This window comes from Cucurbita pepo, chromosome LG02, assembly GCF_002806865.2.
Source record: "Cucurbita pepo subsp. pepo cultivar mu-cu-16 chromosome LG02, ASM280686v2, whole genome shotgun sequence".
NCBI classification, from domain to species: Eukaryota; Viridiplantae; Streptophyta; class Magnoliopsida; order Cucurbitales; family Cucurbitaceae; genus Cucurbita; species Cucurbita pepo.
The window spans coordinates 9407711-9417075 of record NC_036639.1 but is presented as its reverse complement, the minus strand read 5'-3'; positions in this window follow the sequence as shown (position 1 = coordinate 9417075).

Sequence of the window (9365 nt, the reverse complement as noted above, 5' to 3'; positions counted from 1 at the left end):
GAGTGATATCATAATAAACATATTATAGTCATATCATTTCATGAACATATCATAGTCGTATCATTTCACAAACATATCATACTCATATTGTTTCACAAACATATCATACTCATATTGTTTCACAAACATATCATACTCATATCGTTTCGTAAACATATCACACATATCAAGCATATGACACATGCAGAACTACGGGGCACGTGTCATCATACAAAACATCAATTTTTAACCCTACCGATAGTAAAGCCACTTACTTGGTTGGCCTTAGCCAAAGTTTTATCTAGCTCCAAATTTGCTTGCTTTTCTTCTTCCAATTTGTTCTTACTTAGGTTCAGGCTGCAGCTATTTTGAATCTTCACTCAATTGCCTCACTGAAAATTGAATTCCATGTTTTCATTGTTTGTAACTGTGTTGGTGGGTAATAAAACTTAATTTTAATATTATTTGAAGATCATACCATCTAAATATTGTTTTTTTATAATATTATTTTCATACAAACAATAAGTTTTTCATTTCTAAATCATACCTTATATTTATCTTGATTTTTTTAATTCTGTTACAAAGCTTATTTGCATTTTTTTTATTCTATTTATTTATTAGTTTACTTGGATTATTACATGGAATCACACAAGAAGAGGGAGCATTGTTAGGTGTCATGACGGGAACTTCCAGTTGTGCCTAGTGGGGACCCGGCCTTGAATTTCTCTAGCATGGAATAGTGTAGGAATAGGGAGCATTGTCAAGTGTCATTAGTGGAACTTATAGCTAGCACTTAGTAATAGGCACATATGGAGCTATAGGTAGATTTAGAGATCACCTGCCCTAAGCAATGACTCTTTCAAACCTGTTACATTACCATTGAGTTCAAGACATATGAGGGCACCCCAACTTAAGGGTAGGAAGCACAATGACTTGATGAACCTTGAAAAGACAGAAACTAGTGGCTAAGTGCACACTGAAATCTGAATACACCTCAATCAATGACTTACCCTCTCAGAATATGAGTAAGTAGAGTACATGACCTTATAAGCCTGAGAGGGACAGAAACAAACTCGAGCCATGGAACTAGCCAATTCTAGGACTCTAACTAAGCACATAGCTTAAGGAAGAGGGAATAGCAGATATTGTCCTCTTTGAACTTTTTCTTTCGAGTTTCCCCTCAAGTGAAAGGTTTTCATTTTCCTCCCCAACCCACGTGGGATATGACAGACACAATAATAAAAACGTTTCAAAAGTTATGAATAAGATTAACGCGTTAGCACCCACCACATGCATTTACATGTAACATTACTTTATTCCCTTCTATTTAAACATATCCAGCAAAGGATGAGAGAGAAAAAGAACATGTGATATGTTTGGAGTTTGGTAGCCGAATGAGTGATTGAAAAATAATTGAATGAAAAGAAAGTAGAAAACAGTTGGTTAGTTTAAAAAGGTAGAGAGAGTTATCATAGGGTATCCCTACCTCTCTATCTCTATCTCTATCTCTATCTCTATCTCTATCTCTACCTCTACCTCTGCCCAATTAGCTTTATACAAAATTAAAATATAAAGGTCATGTGGTGTTACAGATCATGGCATGGGATTCTCACATTAATGGGTATGGAATTTCAGAGTCTGCCCACCTAAACAAATCCCACCAAGTTTCTAAAATCACCCTTTTTCTATTCTCATTGTTATTCCCTTTCACCATAAACACAATTATATGTCTACATATCTTAAACTTTCTTTAGACCCCACATGTTCTTCCTTTAGAATCATCACCAACTTTCAACTTCTCTATACCTATTTCCATTCTCCTATGCAATTTCTCGTTTTGTCGTTTATAATATAGTTTGAATTTGATCACTTCTCTGGTTAACATTTTTTTTTTACTAACTCGAAGATAGAGTCACTACAACCCAAGTTCACTGCTAGTAGATATTAGATATGGTCTTTTCTGGGCTTTCCCTATAAATGGTATCAAAGCTAGACATCGGGTAATGTGCCAGCAAGGAGGTTGAGCTACGAAGTTGGGTGGACATGAGGCAGTGTGCCAGTAAGGATGCTGGGCCTCGAAATGGGTGGATTAGGGGGTCCCACATCGATTGGAGGAAGGAACGAGTGTTAGCGAGGACGCTGGACCCTGAAGGAGGGGTGGATTGTGAGATCTCACATTGGTTGTGGAGGAAAATGAAACATTTTTATAAGGGTGTTGAAACTTCTCTCTAGCTATTACACATATTCAAACGTTGGCTTGAGCTATTACACCAACTCTACCCTGCTTTTAAGATTATTAAGAATATTTGACATTTGTAACTAATACTAACGATATGTTGTGACTTGTGAATGTTTGATATTGAATTTTATGTGATTATAGTCATGGATGTAATGTATATTGTAGATGAATAGAGTTATATATATATATATATATAGTAAAAAAAACAATCTAATAACCCAACCCAACTCAACCCAACTCAACGAAAAAAACAGAGAGTTGGGTTATGAACTATATTCCAGTTGCTCGGGTCACCAACCAAACCAACCCAAAATTTCGAGTTCATCCAAAAAATTTCTCCAAACCAACCCAATTCGTATAAGCCAAATTATACAAATTAATGAATTAGTTAATATTATTATTTTTGCAAAGGGTCTATACTATTTATTTATGTTTGAATATGTGTTGAGATAAAATAAATAATGATCCATGGTCGGCAATCTATATTAATTTAAAGGAAACAGAGCGAAAATAAAATAGGGTTTTTCAAAAAAATTAAACACCTAATATTCAACCAACTTAGACGAAGAGAAAAATAATGTGTCACACCAATCTTATATTATTTTAAATTGATTCATTTAATTATTCCCATTCACAATCTTATCTATCCATATATTACAAACAAAGCCTATATTAATTCACATCATAGTCTAAGAAAATAATTATTTATCTCACTTATGTCAACAATATATGTATATAATTCGTTATGCGTTGAAGTTATGTTTCATCCACATGCCAGCTTTAAGCTTCAACCTTCATATAATATTGATCTTAGTTTAATTTTATATGTTAAGACCCTATAATGACATTAAAGATATTAATTACGTGATGAGATCTTAGGAGGGAAACGCGAACACATAGTTTATTGTTTGACGGTCTAAATAAATTGTTGACAACTATCTAAATATAATACTCCACCTAACATGATGTATTTTTTTTAATTCTTTAATTCCTTATAAACATTTAATAAAAACAATTTATTGATAGTCCCACCCCGTCACATGAGGTTACTCAATATAGAATTGCTCTAGGCAAAAACATGTTTTATTATGGTGTCTCTATGATTGAGCCACTGAAAAGAAAAATGCATATTATTGGTATAGGTAGTGATTTTCAATTCTTGTCAGTCTTTCTTAGTCATTCTATCTTTAGGATCGCTCTCTTTGAGATGTGGTCTTGATTTATTCACGTACCTCTCTTTTATTTGGGTGTCACATGCCCACGAACTGTGATGTTATTTATACCCACATCACACGTACAATTGATTAGTCGACAAGCGTGCCTATACATGTGGAGAGAGAGTCCCGAACTTTATTTCCACATGAGCGAGCAGCACATGTTCATGGGAGTAGGAAAATATGAAAAAGACTTGGAAAAAAGTGAAGAGAATGAATAAACTCAAACCAGATTTCATACATATGACTTTGTTCATGTTTTTTTAAGGTTTAATTTTGTTTTTGTTTTTTTTAACCTAAAGTTATAATATGATATATAAGTTAGTGTTACATTAATATTTTCGTTTAAGTAAACTAAAACTTCCTCCATAATAATTTTAAACTATATAACAAACATAAATGTAAATACAATTTTTTTATAGTTTGAAGAATATTATAATTTAAAATATTAAAATTAGTCTTTATAAAATTGTGATAAATAGTTCGTACAATAAAGTCTATTTAAGATGGTTTTTATGGAAAATCATATATGAAATTTTATTTAAAAAAATAAAATAAAATAAAATTAAAATAAAGGCAATTAACTCCAAAATTATTATTGTCATAAAATATTAATTTAAAAATCATATTTTTAGGTATGATGGTCCACAAATTTTTTTGGAGAGAGAAACCAATATTGGTGGGTGAAGGTTGGTAGGGATATGATGTTAAGAGAATCAACTACCTATTCACTTTTTTCATTAAAATCNTTTTTTTTTTTTTTTTTTTTTTTTTTTTTTTTTTTTTTTTTTTTGTATCACGAGCATCGTATGATAATAGATTCGATGTATCCCGATATTAATTAGGACTAAAACTAAGGTAAAATTAATTAATTTTCTTATTCCAAAAATATTTTAACTTTTATAATGATTCGAACTCTAAATAATGATAATTTATATTTTAATCTTAATTGTTGGATTTAATTGGTCGGATTTGTTGGACTTGAGCATGTGCGCTTCTATTGATTATCAAGGCTAAGACATAGTTGATTAGGAGTTCATAATGCATGAATATGTTGTTGTTGAACTTCAACGGGCGAAAAGAATAGTTTGAGACCCTAATTACATACGATGATACTAAAGCGTGTTGGATGATGAAAGTCCCACTTCGGCTAATTTAGGGAATGATCATGGGTTTATAATCAAGGAATATTCTCTCCATTAGTATGAGGCTTTTTGGGGAAGCCCAAACAAAGCCATCAGAGCTTATGCTCAAAGTGGACAATATCATACCATTGTGGAGAGTCGTGTTCGTCTAACATGGTATCAAAGTCATACCCTAAACTTAGTCGTGCCAATAGATTGGTAAATTCTCAAATGTCGAACAAAGAACTCCAAAAGAAAAAGAAGTCGAGCTTCCTCGAAAGCAGTAAAAAATGACTAAGACTCCAAAAGAGTTGAGCCTCGATTAAGGGGAAGCGTACTTTGTTTGAGGGGAGGTGTTGGATGATGAAGTCCCATATCGACTAATAGTTCCGGCTAATTTAGGGAATGGTCATGGGTTTATAAACAAATAATACTCTCTCAATTGGTGTGAGGCCTTTTTGAGAAACCCAAAGCAAAACCATGAGAGGTTATGCTCAAAGTGGACAATATCATACCATTGTGGAGAGTCGTGTTCGTCTAACAAAGTGAACCACAATGAAATCGTTAAGTCAATATAGAGTTGAATTAGACATAATCAGATGTCCCTTGAACCCCATGGCTCATTTAAGATGAAAACGTATGATTCGACTGTCTGTAAAAATGTGGACGATTCGATCTACATATATACCATTATGGTATCATTAGTTACCATGTACATTCAAGCTGTATTACAAACGTGTTAGACAATTTAGTCATGTAGGTTCTCAATCCTTGATTATGACACACAATTGGGATCATGGAACTTCTGATGATGTATACGTTACATGGGGATGATTGAGGAAAAACCCTAGTTGTGAACTCCCCTCACTTGACGAGGATTCTCTTAGTATTGAGACACGTGGAGTCACCCTCTTATCACCTATAGTACAATGTATGACAGTATTAGAGGAGCTTTAGTTAGCACGTAATAGCATTTTGTCTAGATGAGCAAGGACCTACATTCGTATCATGATGACACAAGTTGGTAGATGATGAAGAGTCATAGTCTTGAGCTGACGAAACCTTAAGTACCATGAGATGAACATTAATACCTTGAGGGCACCATGTGTAAATTATTGAGGGAGTTCTAATTACGCTTAATGGCACACTTACCGAACCTCATTTAAGGAGCACAAATGGCACCTAATAGTGAAATTGATTAAGCATCATGGAGAAAGAACTAACTAGCGCTTGATAGTGTCATCAAGGAGTCTATTTGAGAGACCGTGATTGGTTGTCAACAAGGGATTTGACACAGAAGACATGGTCCATATCCATTCAAGAAACCTTAAATTACGTACATTAAAATTTTATTATTTTTTTTAGTAATGTTTTAATCGAGAATCAATAAATATTAAAATAAATCATATAAACGTATACTAATTGAATTGAAACTGAATAATATATATATATATATAATTTGGTGTGTGTGGAAGGAAATCCAATTAATCCACGCCATTCCCACGTTATTTCTTACCTAATTTCCTTGGCTGTTTCCATCTCAAGATTGTGACAAGCTCTAACTCCATCTCCCTCTATTTAATTATACTTTATAGCATCAATAATTTTAATTAATTAATTAATATAATATAATAAAACGGCATTATTTTAAGGTGTTGGGTCTCCAAGTCTCATGTCTAATAAATAATTGTTCGAACATTAAAATATAATAGCTATGGAGAGTTCGAAATATTATTTTATTGTTTAAGAACAACACAATAAATATAAATAAATAAAATTAGTCCAGACAACAGAAGAAAAGAATCGTCTATAGTTTAGAAAAATAAAGGTATCGATCCCTTTCATAAAAATTAAAAAAGATAAAAGAGAGACAGATCGATTAGATAAGAACGGAAATAGAAGAGTTTTTGGATGAAAAAAATGCACGAATTAAGGAAGGCTTTGTGTGCAAACTTCACCTAATACTTATCTTAATTTAATAATCTATGGTTTGTCACATGGCATCACCATAGTTTGCTCATAGCATTAACCAAACTTTGTATTTTTATTACTTTCCCATACCAAACCTCTTTCTTTCCTTAAAAACATTTTTTTCAATGCTAACCATTCTTTTTTTCTTTCACATTTTATTTTAATATTATTATATTTATTCAATTAATTTATTGGTTCAAAATCGCTAATAACTTACTCTGTAACGACCCAGATCTACCGCTAGCTATATTGTCCTCTTTTAGCTTTCACTTCTAGGCTTCCTTTCAAGACTTTAAAACAGTCTGGTGTAGAAGGTTTTCACACCCTTATAAAAAGTTTTCACACCCTTATAAAAAGTTTTCACAACCAATTGGGACACACAATCCAACCCCTTTGGGGCCAGCGTTCTCGTTGACACTCGTTCCTTTCTCCAATCGATGTGGGATCCCCTCCCACGTTGGTTGGGGAGGAGAACAAAACACTGTTTATAAGGATGTGGAAACCTTCCCCTAGCAAATGTGTTTTAAAGCCTTGAGGGGAAGCCTGAAAGAGAAAGCCCAAAGAGGACAATATCTGCTAGCCGTGAATATGTGTCGTTACATATTATTTCTAGAGATGTCCATTTAATTCAATTGGAGTTCTGTAAGAATACCACCGAAATAAAATCTTTGTTTAAATAAGGAATGAAGAATTTTTTTTCTCATTAGCTAAATGGGATTGGGGATTCTTCATCCCCGTCCCTGCCACTAGCCCTAATCCTTCCCAATCCTCGTCCCACTCCACGGTCGGTATATATCTCATATTTTTTTTATGAAAATTTTCAAAATTGAATTCTTTATTTGTTAAAAAAAAAAAAAAAAAACATATTTGTTTTTTAAGAAGGCTAACTGGGCTTGAGAAGGCTAAATGGGCCTACATAATTTTTTTTTTTTTAAAAAAAAACATATTTGTTTGGTTCTGTTAGTTTAGAGGAAAGAGGGCATGTTGGTTTATGGGTTTAGAGTTTAGGGTCTAGGTTAGATACGTATCGTTTGTACCATAACCCTTATGATCATATAGTCAACAATTATTTAGTACACCATAGATAAATCATGGTTCTTGTGATGCTAGTGAGAATTGATAATGAATTGATGGTCATTTGGATGGTGGTGGACATTGATAATAACTTCATGGTGTTGCACTCTTCAATGTAACTCATGTTGAGTGTACATTACTAAACGAATATAAACATTTTAGAAGAACACGTTCTAGTGCACGTTCAGAAAACTCATTGTTCCCGACTTTCTCAAATTGATCCTCATGGAATGTGCTTGTTAAATCAATAGTGCTTAGACTTTCATATTTGTCGTGATCACTATAGCTAACGTAACATTCTTATCAGGTGTAGATAATGAGCTAATTTTTGTTAGAGTTTCACCTTAGCTAATTAAGAGAAATATTATGAATATGTTAGTAAGAGACACTATCTCCTTGGTACGTGTAACGACCCTAAATTTCCACATCTCTAGAGTCGCCACTAACGTCTCATGCTCATCTCTAATGCAGAATATAATTCTAAGAATGCCCATCTTTATTAGCGAAAAAATTTAAAACTTCAGAATACGTTAAAACATTAGAAAACACTGCCGAAGTTACGTGTTTCAAACATCAGGAGTTCAAAATAGATAAAACAATTATAAATTAAATAATTTAAATAAATGAAATGCAAATACCCTATCCTAACCAAGACCAGAAATTTTAAATATGCAACTATACTATGCATGCGCCACAGTCTCTGATCACGATGCTACCGTCAACCGTACATGGGCACCTTGCCTTTACCGGAAAAACAATACGACACGCGGTCTAAGTATTTTGAAGAAATACTCAGTAAGTGACCCCACTATATGGGCCATGCTAATGCAAACACATGCAATCATGAATTAAGGACTATCTCTAATCATCTTAAGGGTGGCCTCTAGTATCGGACAAATTTGATGTGTAGTACTTCCCTACACACGACTCACACGTGCGATTGTGAATCCCAAAGGCGCTCGCACACTCCCTGGACCCTCTGGTCAAGCTAATTTGTAGGATGTCCGGAGGTCAGCGGAACCCCATAGTGTTATGCGCCTCATGAACACCCTCATCTGTGTGCATTCGAGCTCATCATACAGTACGCATCCGCACTCATCATCTCTAGGGGAAGTAGCCTTATGCTTATGAACATACAATATGCATGAGGTCCCTCTAAGTCCAATTATACATCTCTTCTGACACAACCCTCTAGTCTCATCTCTTGGTTACACTATGTAATACCTGATCGTAGATATTTACATTAATATCATTTTCATACTCTTAGGGTTGTGTCCTATGTCGATCTAACAACATGATGCAATATGGCAAACAACATCATAAGGCATGTTCAATATGGAAAACATCATCATGTTAATAACATCGTCATGCATACATCATACTCATCGTAGAAGCCATAAGTGCATCAAATATAACATGTACGTCAGGCATCGAAGCATAAATAACGTACATTTAACATTCATCACAACACAATGTTATACTCATACATCATCAATTTTTTTAATGCTACTCCGTGAAAAATTCAAGGGGCAGATCTACGTGAAATCTTTGGACTTTAGTGCTACTTTTTCAAAAAAATTTCGTTTTCGTGGCTTTTTATCACCTTCTAACATCAAGAAATTTTTTCTATACGGGCACCGTTTAAAAATTAAATTTTACTCTATACGAAATGTGTAATTCCCGTCCAGTCCTCACCCAAGTAATAATAAAAAAAAAAAAAAAAAAAAAAAAAAAAAAAAAAAAAAAAAAAAAAAAAAAAAAAAA